This window comes from Cupressus sempervirens, chromosome 4, assembly GCF_028749045.1.
Source record: "Cupressus sempervirens isolate cs-2001-9-10 chromosome 4, ASM2874904v1, whole genome shotgun sequence".
In the NCBI taxonomy this organism is placed as follows: domain Eukaryota; kingdom Viridiplantae; phylum Streptophyta; class Pinopsida; order Cupressales; family Cupressaceae; genus Cupressus; species Cupressus sempervirens.
In genome coordinates, this window is record NC_143121.1 from 284474244 (window position 1) to 284493782 (window position 19539).

Genomic DNA, 19539 nt, shown 5'->3' on the forward strand with positions numbered 1-19539 from the left:
AAATGACGTGCCCAATTTCACAGAGGTATGGCCTCTAGCAGAGGTCTACAATACAAACAATAAACCCTGCAAAATATTACAATAATCCACCACAAATGTGCAGTACGGGATATAACAGCCCGTATTGCAAAAATAAAATTCTCTGACGGGTGCCCAAAGGGCCAAAAATTTCACAAATAAAATTGACGAAAAATATAAAGAAAAATAACAGATCTGAAAATAAATTAAATCATAGATCTAAAAATGACCATACCCATACCGCAAATCGAGGCCTCCAGGTTTCGATTTGCAAAAAAAAATTGCCTCACGGTTGACTATGGGCCAAGGTAGGCATGCTTATAGTCGATTTTCACTAGTTCAGCATTCCAGATGCAATGGAGAGGTTAGATCTGGTGCTGGACACTACCAATTTCTACAGCACTCTGAATTCAGGCTGAGGTGATGAAGCATGCAAGAGGTCTTGAACGGCTTGTGAAGAGAAAATCTCCAAGCTCTAATACCATGTAATAATCTGCCTAAGGGAAAAATTCACCCAAGAACTAAGAACTCAAACACAAGCACAACTCTAGACCAAAAATGGAGAGAGTATGATCAGAATAACAATGTATTCAATAATTGATCCTAAGAGTACACTAGGAGTGCCTGAATATAAAGGCCTCAAGAGAGCTTCTAGAATGCATAGAAGTTAGCACCATGAAGTGTCATACAACCAAGCACATGTCCACTAGATATGGATTATCCTCCATTAAGCACGAAAGTAAGTGTGGTGATGAGAGGATAAGCCTAGAAGGGTGGGACAAGCAAAACAGTGTTGTAGACACCATGTGCTCAAATAAAGGTGCATACTCCTGTGTTGTCAACATGACAACTCACAAGGTTGCACAAACTCCTAAGTGTCTCACAAATAAAAATAATAAAATAATGCAATATATTTAAATAATGCATTAATCTAAGTAAACTTAAGTAAGTGTAAATAGTAAAGTACTAATTTACACCAATAGATATGTTGTCATTGTTATAACAAATCATAGTAAAAGTTCCTTTATCAGAATTATTAAGAATCCCTAAGCATAAGAGTAAAGCCATAGCATGGGCCAAGGATGTAGATAGTAAAATTAAGCATTATTGCAATACCAATCAAGTCCCTAATGAACCATAAAAGAGAATAGAAACTAAAGTTGTAGTGTCTCAAATTCCACCTATGTATTTAGATGATTTTTTGAATCGGTGTCTAGGAAGTTTGGATCCTTTCTTCCTAAGTATTATTGTAAATGGAAAAACCTTGAAGAATTTTATGATTGATTATGGGCTATCTAATATAGTCATGCCTTTTGAGCTAAGTAGATACTCCTCTGGGTAGGTGTTGTACTATGGATAAAAGAGAAGTTACTGTCATAGGAACCATAAATGCAATGCCTTACAAACTACTTTCCTATCCTGAAAAGGAACAAACCATTAGTGTGCTAGTTCTAGACATCCCACCTAGGTATGGAATGTTATTATCTAGAAAATGGAGTGTAGCAATGGGTGGAAGTTTACAATGTGATCTACCATATGCCACTTTTTAGATTGATGATAAGTTGGTTAAAGTGAATAGAGAGCCCAAAAGTATCTACATGATTGAGAAAGAAGTTGAAGATGATATGGCATGCTTTATTGATACTGATATAAATTCGTTTATGTCTGAAGTGTTGGTACTAAATACAGATAAAATTAAGGCACCCATTGCAAAAGAAGTTGAGTCAAAATTAGAAAAAGGAGATCTTTGGATGATGCACTTTGATGGAACTTGCTACAAGGATGGATCAAGGGTAGGTATTCTTTTTATTTCTCCTGATGGTTGCACTTATAAGTTCTCTACTCTAAATTTTCCATGTACAAATAATATAGCAGAGTATGAGGCCCTATTGCTAAGATTTAGATTAGCTCATAAACATGAAATCAAATGCTTGTATGGTGATTTTGAACTAATTGTTTCTCAAGTCAGAGGAGTATAAGTTTCAAAGAACAAAAGATTGAAACAATATAGGAATCTTTTCTAGGATATGATTGAATGTTTTGATGCTATTGGGGTAGTCTAGAAAGATAGAAATAACAACAAGATGGTAGACCTATTGGAAAATATTGTTATTAAGCCTAGTGATGTAACCTTTTCTTATCTATCAAAAGTAGAAGTACAAACTAGACCCTCAGTCCCTAAAAATATCCAAAATTGGTAACTCTTTGAAGAAGACAAAGATATAATAAGATTTATAGATTGTGAAGACCAATTTTGGGCACAAGAAATTGATTGTGCAACTTATGTAGAGAATATTGATGGTAAGGAAACTACATTTGGATAGGAGGTTGTGCAATTTAAAATCAACAAGATCCCAAATGGGTTGGTTTTTTTGGAGACTATGTTTGATAGTCATGACAGATCTAAGGTGGAGAACATTTAGAATCTAGTGCTAAGAATCTAGAAGAAGTGAATCTAGGGATTGATGAAGCACCTAAGAAGGTATATAGAGGGAAGAAATTAGCCCCTAAAATAAAGAAAACTTTGATTGAATTATTGATAAAATATAGACATGTGTTTTCTTGGTCTTATGATGACTTAAAGGCCCACAAAGAGGATCTCTTTCAACAAGAAGTTCCATTGAAAGAAGGAGCCAAACCTCTTAGACAAAAATAGATGCCTATTAATCCAACTTTGGCACCAAAAATGCAAGAGGAATTGGTAAAGCTAAGAGATGGTGGAATTGTTAAGTCAATTAGGCATTCCTCTTGGGTTTCAAAGTTAGTTCCTATGAGAAAGAAAAATGGTGATATCAGACTATGTGTTGACTTCAAAGTTTTGAACATTTATCATATTAAAAGATAATTATGGATTTCCAAATATGGAAGCCATGTTGTAGAGAATTACTAGATCAAAACTGATGTCCATGATGGATAGCTTCTTAGGCTATAACTAGGTGGTTGTAAAAGAACTAGAACAATACAAAACAACATGTACAACACCTTGGGGAACTTATGTTTATAAAAGAATGCCCTTATTTTACCAATGTTGGTGCCAATTTTTAGAGTCCATGGATGTGGCCTTTGTTGATAATATTGATAAATTATTAGTGGTACATTAGGATGACTTGACAACCTACTCAAAGGATGAGAATGATCATTGCATGCACCTTGAAAAGGTATTCATCATAGCTTTAAAGTTTGATATCTCTCTAAATCCTAGGAAGTGTGCATTTGTTGTTACTAAGGGAAAGTTATTGGGGCACTTGGTTGGAAAAGGAGTCAGAATAGATCCTGAGAGAGTTGAAGCTATAGATAAAAATCAAAAGCCTAAAAATATAAAGGGTATTTAATCATTCTTTGGGAAAATAAACTTTCTTAGAAGATTTGTCATAGATTTTGCTAAGATATGCAGGCTCATTTCTAAGGTGCTAAAAAAAGGTTCAAAGATCAAATGGGATGAAGAACCAAGAATTTCTTTTCATAAGATAAAGTAAGAAATCAAAGATGCTCCTATTTTGAGAGCCCCTGATTATTCAAATCCTATGCATATATTTTCTTTTGCATCTTTTCACGCGATTGTTGTTGTTTTATTGTAAAATAATGAGGATGGTTTTGAACAGGCAATTGTATTTTTTAGTAAGTCTTTACAAGCTGCAGAGCTTAAATATGACATAAATGAGAAGCAGGCTTATGCATTGGTTGAAGTTGTAAAGAAATTTAGGTCCTACTTGATGGGAGCTACTATAATTGCATTTATTCCAAGTGCTACAGTAAAAGACATCTTCTCAGAACAAGAGGTTTAAGGAAGAACATGCAGGTGGATCAACATAATCTAAGAATTTAATATTGATAGTCAAATTAACAAGTTGGTTAGAGGTCAAGGCCTTGCTAAGCTTATGGTAGAACCTAACCTTGAAGAAAACCATATCAATAAACTTAATGATGATTTTTGGAGTGATTTGTGTGATATGGAAACTTCTAATTGGTATAAAATATAATATTCTACCTATAGCATATGAAGGCTCCATCAGGACTTACTAATAATCAAAAGAGGGCTTTGAAGTTGTAAGCCATCAGATATATCATTGTGAGAGGTTAGTTGTTGTGGAGAGATATGGAAGGTGTTCTCCTAAAATGTGTAGATGAGGAAGAGTCAAAGAAGATCTTGAGTGACATGTATGAAGGAGTGTGTGAGGGTCATTATATTGCAAAAATAACAACCCACAAAGTCCTTAGGTTTGGCTTCTGGTGGACTACACTATTCAAAGATGCATAGGAGCTGGTAAAAAAGTGTGATGCATGCCAGAGATTTAGTGGTAAATTGAAATTTTCTAAAAATATTCCATTGAGACTAGTGGAGATGCAAGCACCTTTCCACCAGTGTAGTATGGATTTCATTGGTGAAATCTCAAATAAGTCTAGTGGAGGCCACTTTTTGATTCTAGTTGCCATTGACTACTTCACAAAATGGGTAGAGGATATTCCTACTAGGAATGCAACAAGTAAGGTGGAAATAAATTTCATATTGACTAATATCATTATCAGGTTTGGATGACCAGAAAAAATTGTGACTAATAATGCCATGTGTTTTAGGTTAGAGGAATACAAAGGCTTTTGCTAGAAATATGGTCTTACTAGATCTACATCATCACCTTATCATCCCCAGGGAAATGGTCAGGATAAGTCCAGCAATAAAATTTTCCTCAAGGTTATCAAGAGGATTTTAAGAGAAAATAAGGGAGCCTTAGACTCTAAGTTGCCTCTAGCACTATCGACAGATAGGGTTATAGTGAAAATGGATATTGGTTGTGCCCCTTTTGATATAGTGTATCGGATCCATGCAAGGATGCCTCAAAACAACCTCAATGAGATGTATAAGTTCATCTAATTTTATGATGAAGATATTGTTGATGAGATGTAAGTAAGAGTTAATGATATCCTACAGTTGGGTGAGACAAGAAGGGATGCTTTTGCATAGAATGTGCAAGATTACAGGCACAAATGAATTATCTATATGAAAAGAGAGCATCAAATAGGAAGTTTTAGTCTAAGGATTTAGTATTATTATGGAATGCTAGATTGGAAGACAAGGGAAAGAATGGTAAATTTGATCCCATCTGGCTTGGCTCTTATTTAATCCATCATAATAAAGGTGAAGATTCATATTTCTTAAAAGAATTATCTGGTGATATTCTTGAGCTGCCAGTTCATGGACAATTCTTGAAGGAGTATTTTTGTTGAAATGATTAAATTTCCATGAATAGTAGTTAGGTCTCTACAATTTGTAAATTTTGTAAAGCCTCTGTAAATCCTTGTATAGTATTTTTCCTATGTGGTTATGTTTCTTCCTACCTAGTCAAGTGTTCTCTCTAAAGAAGTTTTCATCTTTTGTATTAGGTATGTGGTCTATTTAACCTATAAATTTAGAACTCTTGAATGGATATAGGTTATCCATCATCACCAGACAGAGCCATTGATAGCCCTCATTTTCACTATGCCTAAATTTTGAAAATTTTAATGTGAAAATGTCTTGAATTTTGTTGTCAAACTAGGGTTTGTTATATTTGTTTATCTATCCTTTGGTGAAAGCACTAAACCTGATAAGTTTTCTATTTCTAGAATTTAGGTATCCCTTGAATTTCATAAAAGTTGTTTTTCCTTGGAAACCCCTTGGTTTTAATCTATGCTCTTTTTGAACTTTTGAAAATTCAACAATCATTTGGTTCAATCTTTGTTTTACCATATTTTTTTGTTTTAAATGTGAGGTCATAAAATTTTTAAGTGTGTGACCATGCTTATCATCAGATCACACAGTCAAAGCTTATCATTACATTGCAACATCTCATGGTGTGAGTCAACAAAGTGGCTAAGTTTCTTTTGTTCGTCGAGTTGTGACAGCTAAGCACCTAAGCACTTTTTGTATTATGATTGAGTGAAGCAATTAGTATAGCCTTAGTCACATAGTTGCTTGAGTGGAAATAATACTATGAATTTTAGTAGTGACTATGCAAAATGTTGTGTTCATATGGTCAAGGCCTAAAAGACTAAATTGTTTAAGATGACCATGACTAGGTGAAAGTGGTCAGAAGCACTTAAATAAATTATTTGTTCGTATGGTCACAAGGGTAAACATATAATTAAGAGGTCTAACTATGAAGCAATTACATAGTTCAAACTTCCAAAATTACCTTTAGTTGAGTAGTTGAGGTAGTTATGTCATAACATGCAAAATAAGATGTGACCTGACAAATATAGCTACAAGGTGCATGAATCTATTTATTTGCTTGGTTGCCCCATTGGAGTGAATAAGATTTGTAAAGCTAGTGACTAGGTGACACAATCAGTTTGAAGGGAGAATGTATGTGATCACACTATCATGGTGTTAAGAGGAAATTAATGACTATTAAGAGCATCATCATGATTAAAAGGCAATGTCCTATCAAAAAGTGCAAAAAAAAATATTTGAAAGGCTGGCAGTACAAGTCAATTTTGGAACTTTTATAGAATTTGAGAATTTTCACATATGTTGACATAAAGACACATAAATGATTCTCTAAGACTCATTTCTCTACTTAATAAGTTGACATAACAATTTTTAAGCTACAATATTTTGTACAATCCAGAGATTGAAGTTTGAGCACTAAGAAATTTCTGGAGTTTGCAAAGACATTTAGAGTTTTTTGAGCTATTATTGATAGATATCATTTGAAGAGTTGATTGCAGAGTCATAGCACAAGAAGAAGGCAAGATTATAGACAAGATTGACATAGAAGAATCTTTACAAGCCACTGAACAAGCCAAACCAAAGTTGGTGTGTTTATATGTAGAGAAATGAGTATACTTCCTTCCAGGGTCTTCACATTCTCAAACCATGAATTCCCATATATTCAAAGATGAATACTCTTTTTGCAGAGATTCTATTGTACCTCATACTAATAGGAATGAACCTTTTTGGTATTTTTATAATAATATGATTGAGAAATTACTAATTTTCAACCCTTGGATCAAAACAATGAAAAATTAATAATGCCAAAGGTGATAATAGATGTTGATTTGATGAAGGAATTGGTTAAATTATACAATCCTACAACTAAAGGATTTCATAGGGAGGATATGAGTATCCTATGCACGTTGGATAGGGAGACTTCTACTAAAGTTTTTGACCTAGGGGGACCTATGCCGAGGCCAATTAAGAAGGAAAAAATGAATGAAACACTCAAGAGTTAAAAAGGTTTGTTTACTAGAAGGGTTATGAGAAGACACATCCCCAAAGAAAATAAGGAAAAGGGGGAATTACCAAAGAAGGTAGGAGATCTTATGCCACTTGAATTCTTCTACAAATACTTCAGATATACCACATTCATGATCAACAAATTGGTGGGAGTAGATGGCATCATAAATGCCCCTAGGTATATATACATTATGGCTCTAGACATCCAAGACCCAATTAATAATGTTAGATATGATTTTTTTGAGTATATTATTAGCAGGATGCATGATGAGATTATGGCAGTTCATAAGGGAGAATTGGGAAATTTTAGGTTTTTCCATTGCTCATTGCTGATGCACATTATTCTTTATAAGAACATAGGGCATGTTAGTCTGGATTTCATTCAAGCTACTAAAGATAATGGAAACAACTTACCTATACATTTGTAGACTCATTTCTGGCAAATGTTTTATCCTTATGATAGCACCTATTGCTTTTTATAATGTTTTTTTTTGCCAATTTCAAACATGCCAGTTGATATAACTAAGAGAATACCTAGAGGAGTAAGAATGTTGACAAGACCATCTGCTTGTCGAAATGGAGATAGGGTAAGGATCCATGATTGGGGTAGTTTATTTCTCTTTGGAAATTTTTCAATAATAAGGGTTTTTGGATGTTCTCAGCCCCTCATGTGCTACCTAAATATGTCCTAAAGAGATTAGGTCAATTAGAATTTTATTGGCAACTACTAATGATGAACAAGGAGTATTTAGGTCCTTCTATTAAGAAAGGATCTTTTGTAGCCAAGAATACCAAAATAGGTGATTTTGTGATAGGGAAAGATGTAATAGAAGAAATAGACAAATGGATCATTGAATTCATGCTTCCTATAGCCCTTGTTAGGACTTATCATCCAAATTATTTGGTGAGGCATACTTTCAAGAAAATGAGAAAATATACTCTTCCTAACAGTAATCCAAATTGGGAGGAAGATTGTATAATGAATTGTTTAGACACATATATTTGTAGGGATAGAACATGTAAGTGGAGAGAGATAATTAGGATAGAAGAAGCTATGAAGGTGGAAGATCCATCTTTCTAGGGTTTCTATCATGAAACAAGATAATTGGATAGGTACAATAAGTTCCTTCATAATTTTGATCAAATAATAGCACAAGTACCTGCTGAAATAAGAGACAAAGAAAAGCCTCAAGCCTGTTAGCAGGAGGATGTTCTAACTATTGAGGTAGAAGATGATCAACCAGAGAGTTCTCCATGGACTCAAGGGAGAAAATGACAAAATATCATTGAGATCCCTAATAAGGTCAGAGGGAAAACACTACAAATTTTGTCTAAAGGATCTCAATATTTTTATACAATCAGACATAATTTATTGTTGAAACAAGCATAATGAGAATGAGAAAATCCCTAATAAAAGTGAGCTACAAATTTAGATGTTGAATGAGTGAGTAATTCAAGGTCAAGAATTTATGAAGGATTATGAATGCATAAAATGAAATGAATTCAAATCATTCTTATACAGGGTCAAGAAAAATGAGTTTACCTTGCAATTGCAACCAGGAGACTGCCCAGAGAAGATTGTTGAATTAGTACAAAGGTTGTAGGAGTATGATCCAAGTAGTGAGATCCTCACTATGGAAGAAGCTAAAGAGATGGTAAACAAAAGTGGGATTCTTCTTTTCCTAGGGTGAAAGCTTAGTTAATCCTTCATGCTCAATTAAATAAGAAGATAGGATAAATCAATCTCTTTTAAAGAGACAAACATTGCTGGTGAGTTGCAAGGGTTTGGTTTCAACATTGATAGTAAGACAATCTCAATATGGAGCATGGATTTTGAGGGAAACAAGCCAACCCTTATGGAGATAAAAGACTCTCCCCAAGGAAATTTTATATTCTACAATGTCACTAAGTTATGCCTAGTGACCAAATACATAACTTGCAAAACACAACATCACTCATGGGGAAAAGAAAAATGGATATGTTGGAAGAATAGTTGTATCTAACATACATCATATCTATTGATGCTAGAAAGAAATATGAAGAAGAAATACAACTGAATTATGTCTTGGAACAAAGATTGGCTTCCTTGGATGAAGAGGTAAGAAGCCCGAGCAATGTGGCTAGGCCCATCATAGAGGTAAAAGGTCAAGAAGCCCAAATAGAGTTTGATACAACAACTATGGGTAAAAGCCAAAAATTAGATATTGATGAGTGGGATGGTGCAAAGGAGGTAGAAATTGGGACAATTTGAAGCTTGATGATGCACAAGATAATTTATCAAATTAGTACAAGGAGGTAGAAATCAAAAAATTAGGACATTTATATACGCTAATAATGTGTTCTCTAATTGTTGGAGTTTAGTGGTTGCAATGAGAAAAATAATAGATGCAATTAGTGTTCCAGATGATTAGATGGGAGGAGATCTAGGATTTCTAGCTGGTTATTCTTCAACAGGGATTGCCTATAGTGAGGATAATCCTTTGTGAGTCATTATCATGTAAATTAACTTGTATTTTAATTATTCATCAGAACATATATCTTATGTAGAGATCTAACAAAAATGAATCCTAAAGGCACAATAACTTCAAATATAGAAAAAATTTAGTAGCACTGCAATAGTTGGTAAGAGTTTAGTATCTCACTTATGTAATAAGAAAGCCAAAATAACTTTGGGTACAAATTGTATTGCTCAATCTAGTGTTACTGTACTACACCAACTCTATGTCATTGCTTGTAGAAGCTAGGAAATAACTATTTATTTAGTGATATTCTAGAACTCAGTTCAGTGAAGAACCTTAGAATACTATAAGACCACTTTTACTTACTCCCATCTAAAATTCCTTGTTTCAAGGAGAAGGGTAGTTTTGCCTATCTATTTACTAATCTTGCACTTGGTTTTGTTACCCTGACCATAGACAACCACAAAACAATCAACTTACCAAAGAAATTCCAACATCATTGGAGAAGCTTCGAATGTTAACTCAACTGTATGGTTACCATTATAACAAGTCTTCTTTTTTTCCTTAGATCACACCACCACTTGTACTTTTCAAATAACCTTTCTTACTGGACTTTTCTTTTTTGGGTACAAAAGATATTTACAAGAAAATAAATTGGAGGGAATTGTCTCAAAAGGATTAGTTAGATCATCCTTGGACTATTGGCACACCAACTTTATTTTGCCTTTCTATTAGATTTTGGCTCTAACCTAGAAAATGCTCTTGTATGATTATTAATATGCAAAAATCTCTATTGTGAACTTGTACCATGTGGTGTTGATCCTCAAAATAATATTCTATCTAGGTGATCAAACTTTTGATTAGGTGTTCAATGGTGTTAGTTTTGGTCATCCTTTTTGGAATTTTTATGTGGAGGCACAAACACATATCACAACCATTTTCAACCACATATAGTCCAAATCTATCAATGCAACATATATTTGGAGGTATTTATCCAATCTGTTCAATGAAAAAAATAAGTCCAACTATAGTGTTTCTAATTTAGATGGGAAAGTTTTTTTTCCTTTTTCTTCCTTCTTGTGCCTTAAACAAATTTTCTTCATCTTTTCAATCTTGGGCCAAAATAATCAAAATTATTATCACAAGTTGGCTATTGAATACACAGAGGGAGATATTTTTTGAATTTTTTTTAAAACAAAACAAAACAAGGCCTATATAAATTTATAATAATATAAAGATTTTTTACATCATGTTGATAGGAAACTATATATATTAGTAGATCTTGTAGTTCTAAATTTCATAAAAAAACTGCAACATGCTAGGAGAATAAATGAAGATGACAAACCCGCATAACATACAACAGGGATACAAAATAAGGCCAAAAATATACAACTGATGCTACTGATAAACAACTAAGAAACCATAGCTCATGAAACCAAAAAGTTCAGGATCCATAATATCCAGTTGTGGATCCATGACATCATCGAATTGAGGTTGGTTTCCATGACCATGACCATAAGAAGCAGAGACATGGTAGTAATGGTGACCACGTAGAAAAAGAGAAGACGATGACCCAGAAAGAGGATGAGCTTTGTCCAATGATGGCCCTCGTACAAATCATTGCAGCTATAACAAAGGGAGATATTATGGATTCTACCAATAACTTTTCCACACTAATTGGTAAGGGAATTTTTGGATCTATATTTTATGGCAGACTTTCAGGATTTGAGGTTGCAGTCAAAATACTCAAAACTAATTCTAACCATGGCCACCAAGAATTCTAGACTAAGGTTGATATTCTTAAATAGATTTAATAGATCATTAAAAGAGTAATTTTAGTTAATTCTATAAATTATTATTCTCTCAGTCCTAAATTAAGTAATTGTTTGTGCTTGCATGTAGCTATATGTTGTGGTTTCACAATGCACACCCCATTTCTCCCTGAAATGGGGATCCCCTAGTAAAAATGTTATTTCCTAGACCCATAGTTCCAGGCCTGGGTCATTTTGGCAACTCCACCTAGGGTCTGGGTCAAGCTCTGGTCCTTTAATTGAGAAAATTTGGCACTAGAATTGAGAATTTTTTTAAGAGATAGATTTTTTTGTGCTAAAGGGTGCACTAGTGCACCTAGCGCACATGCGCACCCATGTAGGGTGTGTAGGTGCATGGTGCGTACTACCCCATGACCCCCTCCTCTTCTCTTATTACTCTCCATGCCTCCTCCAGACCTACACCTCCTAAGGTGTGCACATGTGCACCTCTTCAAGGTGTGCATCTATGCACCTCCCCAAGGTGCACACATGTCCACCTTTCTCTAAAAACAACAAAGTCATTTATAAGGGTGTTCACATGTGCACCCCATCAAGGTGTACATGTGCACACCCTTTGCACAAAAAAACATACGGATCAATTTTTACCCTTTGCACCTAGAATGCACAAATGCACAATTGTGCATGTGCACACCTCATCAAGGTGCACATGCGTGAAGGTGTGTATCTATAGTAAAATGGTCATAAAAAAACCATTAAGTGCACCTTGCCCACCTGTAAGGGTGTGCTAGGTGCACTATTGTGCATTCCAGGGCTTTGTGGGGGGGGGAATTGACTATTCTGATCATTTTTTAGTATCTTGGGCTAGGTTTTCTTGTCATTTTGGGTTTGCTTTGGGTTTTTCAAGATGAGATAACTAATGTTTTCTTCTTTATGTAGATAAAAAGGCATCCTTAACTTGTCAAGGTCATAACTTTTGACCTAGAGCTCAGAATTCAAAATTGCTTACACCGTTGGAAAGAACTAAAAATCTAATCTCAATCCCTAAAATAGCGATCCTTTGGCTACCCAATTTTAGGGACTAACAAAAGTTTCAACTTGAAATTTTGAGTAAAAGACCTTTGAAAATGCTAATTAAAAGGACCTAGAAAAGCTTGTTAAAAAAGATATGAATTTTTTTCAAATATTTGATCATTTTGGATAATTTGGATCAGCTGGTCTTTGATCGGGAAGGATCAAGTAGTTAGAGAGAAGAAAAAGTCAAGGAATAGACAAAGATGTACATAACACAAAGGTGTAGCACATAACACACAAGTGCATAGATCATCATAGCATCTTCATTATCAGTAACAATAGAGATCTCACATGAGGTGGTAACCTTCACCTTCAAAGGAGTCACATGTAAGTTTTGATTCATGAATTTACACTAAAAATCAAAGATATAGAGGTTGGACACATGAACCAGAATAGGTTCCTCATCTTATGAAACTATTAATGACAAGATTCAACACAGGTGCCTTGGGATGTTAGATAGAAGAAGTAGGAGTTCAAATATATGAAAATTTTTGGCTATAAAGATGGTATAAATCATCAAAATAAGCTAAAATAAGTACATAAGAGTGCTCCTAGACATCATCTAAGGAAAACACAGAAACTATTTTCAAAACTAAGAACTTTTTTTTTTTGTGAATTGAGCACCTTGCACAAATTTCACTAAGGTGTGCAAGGTGCACAATGTGCACTTCTCCAAAGGTGCATTAGAAATTTTGAAGAAGTCATAAGTGCACCAATGATTAACTACTAGTTCTAAATTTAGAGCTTTCCATGCACTGAAAATGCATTCTGATGACATTTTAACTCATAGAAACATTCAGAGAAGGCCAAACTTCCATTTTTAGAGCTTCTAGTGATTCTAAGATCCTCTTCTAGCTTCCTTCTTCTTATCTACTGCATCTTTTTTTTTAAAGTCATGTAAAGGCTCATGCACCCCTTAATTGATATAAACAAGGGTTGAGACCTACTTAGCACCTTTTAGAGAGTCAATTTGTATATAATTAGATTCATTTTATTAGTTTTAAGCATATATTTGCATGAAGATATATCTCACTCTCAACACAAATTAAGGAGATGATTTCTTATAAATTCAAGAATCTAACATGTATTCTAGGCTATTATTTTGATACAATAATATATGCTTTTGGCGATCTCATTCTGAGTGTATTTATTCTAGCTGATGTGTGTTATTTTTATGGATTCTTGTTCATGATAATAATGGAGTCAATAGTTTTGTTGTGTTGATTTGATTGTGTGGTATTTTAGTTCTAGCATTTACTGTGTATTGACAAATTCTGCTAATGTACCGAGTTGGAGAGAAGATCACCCTATTATTCCTACATAGCTTCTTGTCTTGCATGAGCACACTTTTTGTGGCCTTGAAATATGATAAGAAGTGAAACATCTTTTGGTTTTACTAAGTTTCTATCGATGATTGCATTAGTGGATTTGAAGAAGCATTGCTCCGACTCTCATTAGTTTTCTACCTGATCTTTTCAATGATTTAAGTTGTAGACATGTTGTTACCATGGTTTATGTCCATTAGGAATTTCCCTTTCATGCCATTTACTTTCATCTTTCATTACCTTATCATTTTTATTTTCTTTGCTAACTATTGGCTAAATTAGGAATTTATATAGTTGTATTGTTAGATTGTATTCATTTAAAAAATAGAACATACCAAAAATATGTTTTTTTTTTTTTTTGTGGTTAATTTTAAAACAACAAGAAGATTGATTATCTTATCTAAAATTGGTTTGAACCAGCAAAGGCCTTTGTGTGAAAAAAGAACATTTACCTTTAACTGAGTGGACTCCAATAGTTTGCTAGATCGCTTGGAACCTTGGAGTTGATCCCAAATCATCTTTTCAAGAGAGGAGTTTGAAAGGATTCTTGCCATTAAGCATCATGCAAAATGACAACTCAACACTATACTATCAAGAGTATATCATAGGAATCTTGTAAATATTATTGGGTATTGAAAGCAAAGCATAATGGCATTGGTCTACAAATACATGCCATGTGGAACATTAACCGATCATCTATATGGTATTTTTTGAACCTTGTGTTAAGTTAAAATAAATTCACCTCCATGTGCAAGAAAAATGTTTATACTAGGATATTTTTCATATGTCATTTGCAGGTGTAGCCAAATTGAAAATGCCACTTGATTGGCATACAAGATTAAATATTGATCATCAAGGAGTGTATGGTAGGTTGTTTTTGGTAGTGAAAATCAAGCAGTAGTTGATTGCTATTTTTTGTTGTTAGGAAAAAGTAAATCTGGTCATATTTCAACCATTTTGCAGGTTTTTCCTACCTACATTAGGGTTGTTATCCACTAATCATACATAGAGATATAAAGTGCAATAATATATTGTTGGATAATAAGATGTTTTCTAAGCTAGCCGACTTTGGCATTTCAAAACTGGTAGAGAGTTCCATTGGATATATATCAATTGAAGTGAAAGGGACCATGAGCTATCTTGATCTTGAGTATTTCGCTTAACATTAACATCATAACATTTCCTCCTTTTCTTAAATATTCATAGTTTAAGTACTCTTCAATATATTTTTGATCTAATTTTTTCTATAGATACTTCACCACATCATCATTAAATGAGAAGAGTGATGTCTATAGTTTTGCAATTGTTTTACTTGAGATTATTTCAAGAGCATCATCCAAGGATGGAATAGTACAATCAGTAATCCATCTAAATCTAAAGAAATTCAATGTTATCAATCCATTTTTGATATATTTTCTAAAAACATATTGAAATAATCATTGCATCAGGCACACAAGCTTCTTTGTGGAAAACTAGCAAAGCTTATGGATTCTTCGTTGGGTGGCCAATATGATGTAGAATCAGATTGGAAAGTAACAGAGGTAGCATAGATGTGCATAGAAAAGGAGTTAACGAATAGACCCAAAATGAGTGCGATGGCAAAAGAATTGGAATAAGCTTTGACACTTACATTTGGTAATAAAAAATATGCTTCATCACATTCCATGGCATCTTTTAATGTTGGTGACATGCCCAATTTTATGTAGCAAGATCCTATCATGGTGTTGTGTTGGCTTACGCATCTTTAGGCATAGTTTGACTAATCACAAAATGTCTAGTGTGAAGAATACATATTATTTACTATTGTTTGTGTTGAACTATCTACTATATTATAATATTGTTGGAGAACCTTAACTAACATAAGAGTCATCTATGTAGGGGCATGTTTCTCAAAGATAAAATCTCTTCTTTTGTATTTATGTTTTTGAGATAGAATTTGCTACATTGTCAATTTATTTTCATGTGTGTACAATTCAATCTATTCTACTCAACAAACTAAACCAGAGGTAACAAAAGAATATGTGGGAGATAGAAAGACAAGACTAGATAAAAATAGTATACAAGTAGAATCTATATTTATTTCTTCTTATCAAGTTAGGTTTAACCACATCAATATGTGTTAAGAATAATTCATGTTTATCTTCAAAGTAGGAATGAATTATAATTGAATGTTATTAATTAAATTACTAGCATTTATTTCTTTGAAGGTTGTAAGGGTTATGTCAATAGTGCTATATAGGAAGGTTTAACCACATCAATATGTATTAAGCACAATTCATGTTTATCTTCAAAGTAGGGCTAAATTATACTTGAATTTTATTACTAACATTTTTTTCTTTGAAGGTTGTAAGGGTTATTTCAATAGTGTTATTTATATTAAATGAGCTCATTGTAGTACTCATGTAGAAAATTTTCACGTAACATTTTGCTTAATAATAAAAAAATCATAAGATAATTTTATCTTTATTGTTTTTCTTCTTTGATACCTATGGAATACACCTTCAATTATTTGCTCTTCTATTTCTTTCTCTACTACAACTTGGATTTTTATTTACTTATCAGGTCCAATCTCTATTTCTTCTTTTCCAAAAACAATTGGGTTCCAACCTTTATCACAATCCACTTCTTTTATTACTAGATAATATGAAACACTTGCACCATTACTTTCAAATAGAGTTTTTACTTATTCAACATCCCCTTGACCTTCAACTTGACCTCCTACTACTTTCCTAGCCTCCAATTTCACCCTCATTCACACAAAGGTATTGTCTTCTTGTGAGCCCTCTACATCCGCAAAAAAATAACCCTTGTTGCACCTTCCAACCACAACCAAGGAATTTAAAGAAGCTAGTGTGTATTTATGTGCCATAGATATCTCTTTATCGCTCCCATATTCTATCTCTTTCTATAATCTATGTGTCATAGCTCTTCCCTGTACAAAATTTGTATTGCCCTACTTATCTTTTTAAAATTTCAAATATTGTCTCAATTTTAAAATGAAATTGTCAAAACATCATTCATGGTAAATAGTTAAGATGTCTTCATCGATAAAAAATTCAAATAAACCCTAAAATCCTTGTTTGTGGCATAAAGACTTCCATTAAATTATTTCTTTGAAAACAAAATAACACTCCACATTAACATATCTTTCTTCAATCTAAATTTGAAGAAGGAGATTTTCATCTTAGGTTGAGTTTTGACCTTTCTGTGTTTAGAGACATAGTTAGTTGTTTTGTTTTTGGAGCTTCTATTGCCTCTTTATTTTTGCTGATTGGCTAGGTTTTTTGTTATTGCAAGTTGTTTGGGGTGATGGATGTTATTTTAGCACTATCGTTTTGATAAACTCTAACTCTTATGCTGTAAAAAATTTTGGGGTTTTGGGTTCCCTATAAAAAATATATTTTAACCCTTAATTGAAAACACAAGAATGTGGCACTGTAAATGTTAAGAAGTTGTGCATAAGCCTTATTGCCATGCACTCCAATTCACCTATCAATTTTAAGAATGCATGAAATCTATAAATAATCAATTTGAATTATATTTAATATTATATGATTCATGTAGATGTGTATTTACATTGATTGCAATAACTTAAATTAAGAAGATTTGCATGATGGCATTCATCAACCACCATGCTCAATTCTATTTTAACGCTACTAATTTTATTCTGAGGCTGTTAAATTATAAAGTGTTTTCAAGTTATTTAAGCAAAAGACAAAAAACTAATATGTGTAATCCTTTAAAGTGAACCAAACACATAAAGATGTACAAATATTCAATCAATTTCTTTCACTTTTTTTAATATATAATCAACCAATTTCTTAAATCTTCAAGTTAAAACATACAAATTTTAAATATTATCTTAGAAAATCTAGACATTCAACCATGTCATCTTCATGGGAGAAGCAAAGTGATGGTTCAAAAATAATATTATAAAAATATAAATTTAGAAAAGAAAAAAAATAGAAATAAATATTTAAGTTATCAATTGCTCAAATTAAATTAATCCTTAATTTTTTATTTTATTTTTTAAATAAAAGGCAAGTAGTCTATATAATGTATACTAAGCCTTAAATTATCTTTATCACTACTAATAAATGTAACTATGTCTAGATTATAATTGTAATTTAATCCTAATTGAAAGAAAATTATATTTTTGAACCATCCTAAATTGAATATACTTCAATTTATGATTGCTTAGATCCTCTTTAGTTTCATTGCATTATACACTTGTATTTTTCACATACTTGATTTAGTTTTCCACTCTATTTCCTAGGAAAATCTGGGGTTTACAAAATTAAATATTAATATCAATATTCAATCTTATACCTCTAAACATTATCTTATATGCATTATGTAAGTATTAGATCTTGTTGGACAATTTTAGTAAATTCAAACATGAACAATAAATAGATAGGTGGATATGTGTGATCAATATTATCAAAAGCAATTACAACCAAGTTAGACAAGTAAACATAATGACGTCTTAATTGTGTGTCTAGGAAAAAATCTAAAATGTCAAAACCAAAGGTTATATCTATATTAGAAAGCACCATATAGAAATCACAAAACCAATAAAGAAAAATTAAATATTGAAAATAAATTTGAACATAAATTTGAAAGTAATAATTGTATCACTCAAATATGTAAAAAAAATCTTTATCAAATTGTCTTCAACTAAGGGTCTTGAATGAGAAGATCTAATAATGATTTTATTGATGATAGCATGTGTTGGATACAATTTTTAATTGTGTATTGTCTTTGATGTTACACAAATGTCATATCAGTCATCAGACAGAGTCTACCGAGCTCAGATGGTTAGCAAAGCAATTTATAGTGACTACAGAGCATTCCTGAACATTACAAAGGTAAGTTAGCTTTTACTGAGCTCACTCAGTAAGCAAAGGCAAGTTAACTTTTACCGAGCTCACTCGGTAAGCAAAGGCAAGTTAGCTTTTACTGAGCTCACTCAGTAAGCGAAGAAAAATTAGCGTTTACCGAGCTCACTCAATAAACAAAGGAAGGTTAGTATTTACCGAGTTAACTTGGTCTCTGAAGGAAGTTGCAAGGTTTGCAGTATTTACCGAGCTTCACTTGGTTAACACGGGGAAACCATTTTGAAGCAGTGGTCACCAAGCTGGGTCGGGCAGCAAAGAATTTTATGATTCTAAAGAATTAAGTTTAATTGTTTTGTGCAGCCAACTGATTTATGTTTTTCTAGTTGTTGTAAACTTGTAATTGAGCCGACTTGACAATCTATAAGGTATATATGAAAGTTCAAGTTGTGAATTCAATAGATGTAGAAGTGTGTGGATGCATAAAAGTCTGAATGTATAAGCAATTACATGAGCGAATGTTGAGGAAGAACTTGTCATCTCTATGAAGCTGCAGAGTTGCATTCGATCAGTAAGGATTTAATGAAGCAGAATAGAGATCTGTATTCAGCAAGGATAAATTGCATATATCCCAGATCACTTCATTGTTGCTTTCTAATAATTGTAGCAGTGATTCAAAATCTCTTAACAGAGTTGGTTTGACAGCCATTTTATAAATCCTCTAACAAGGTGACAATTCAGTTGAATTGTTTTAAAGACCTCTCACAAGGCCACTTCTAACAAGGTGTTCAAATCCTCTAATAGGGTCACACCTAACAGTGTGTTTTGTAACCTTTAACAAGGTTG

The 19539-nt window shown here is 33.0% G+C and overlaps 1 pseudogene; it reads left to right on the plus strand.

Annotated features, from left to right (window-relative positions):
* Positions 1-1616: 1616 nt before the first annotated feature.
* The window catches only part of LOC149561111 (putative LRR receptor-like serine/threonine-protein kinase At1g67720), a 107094-nt pseudogene continuing 89171 nt past the window's right edge, over positions 1617-19539 (plus strand).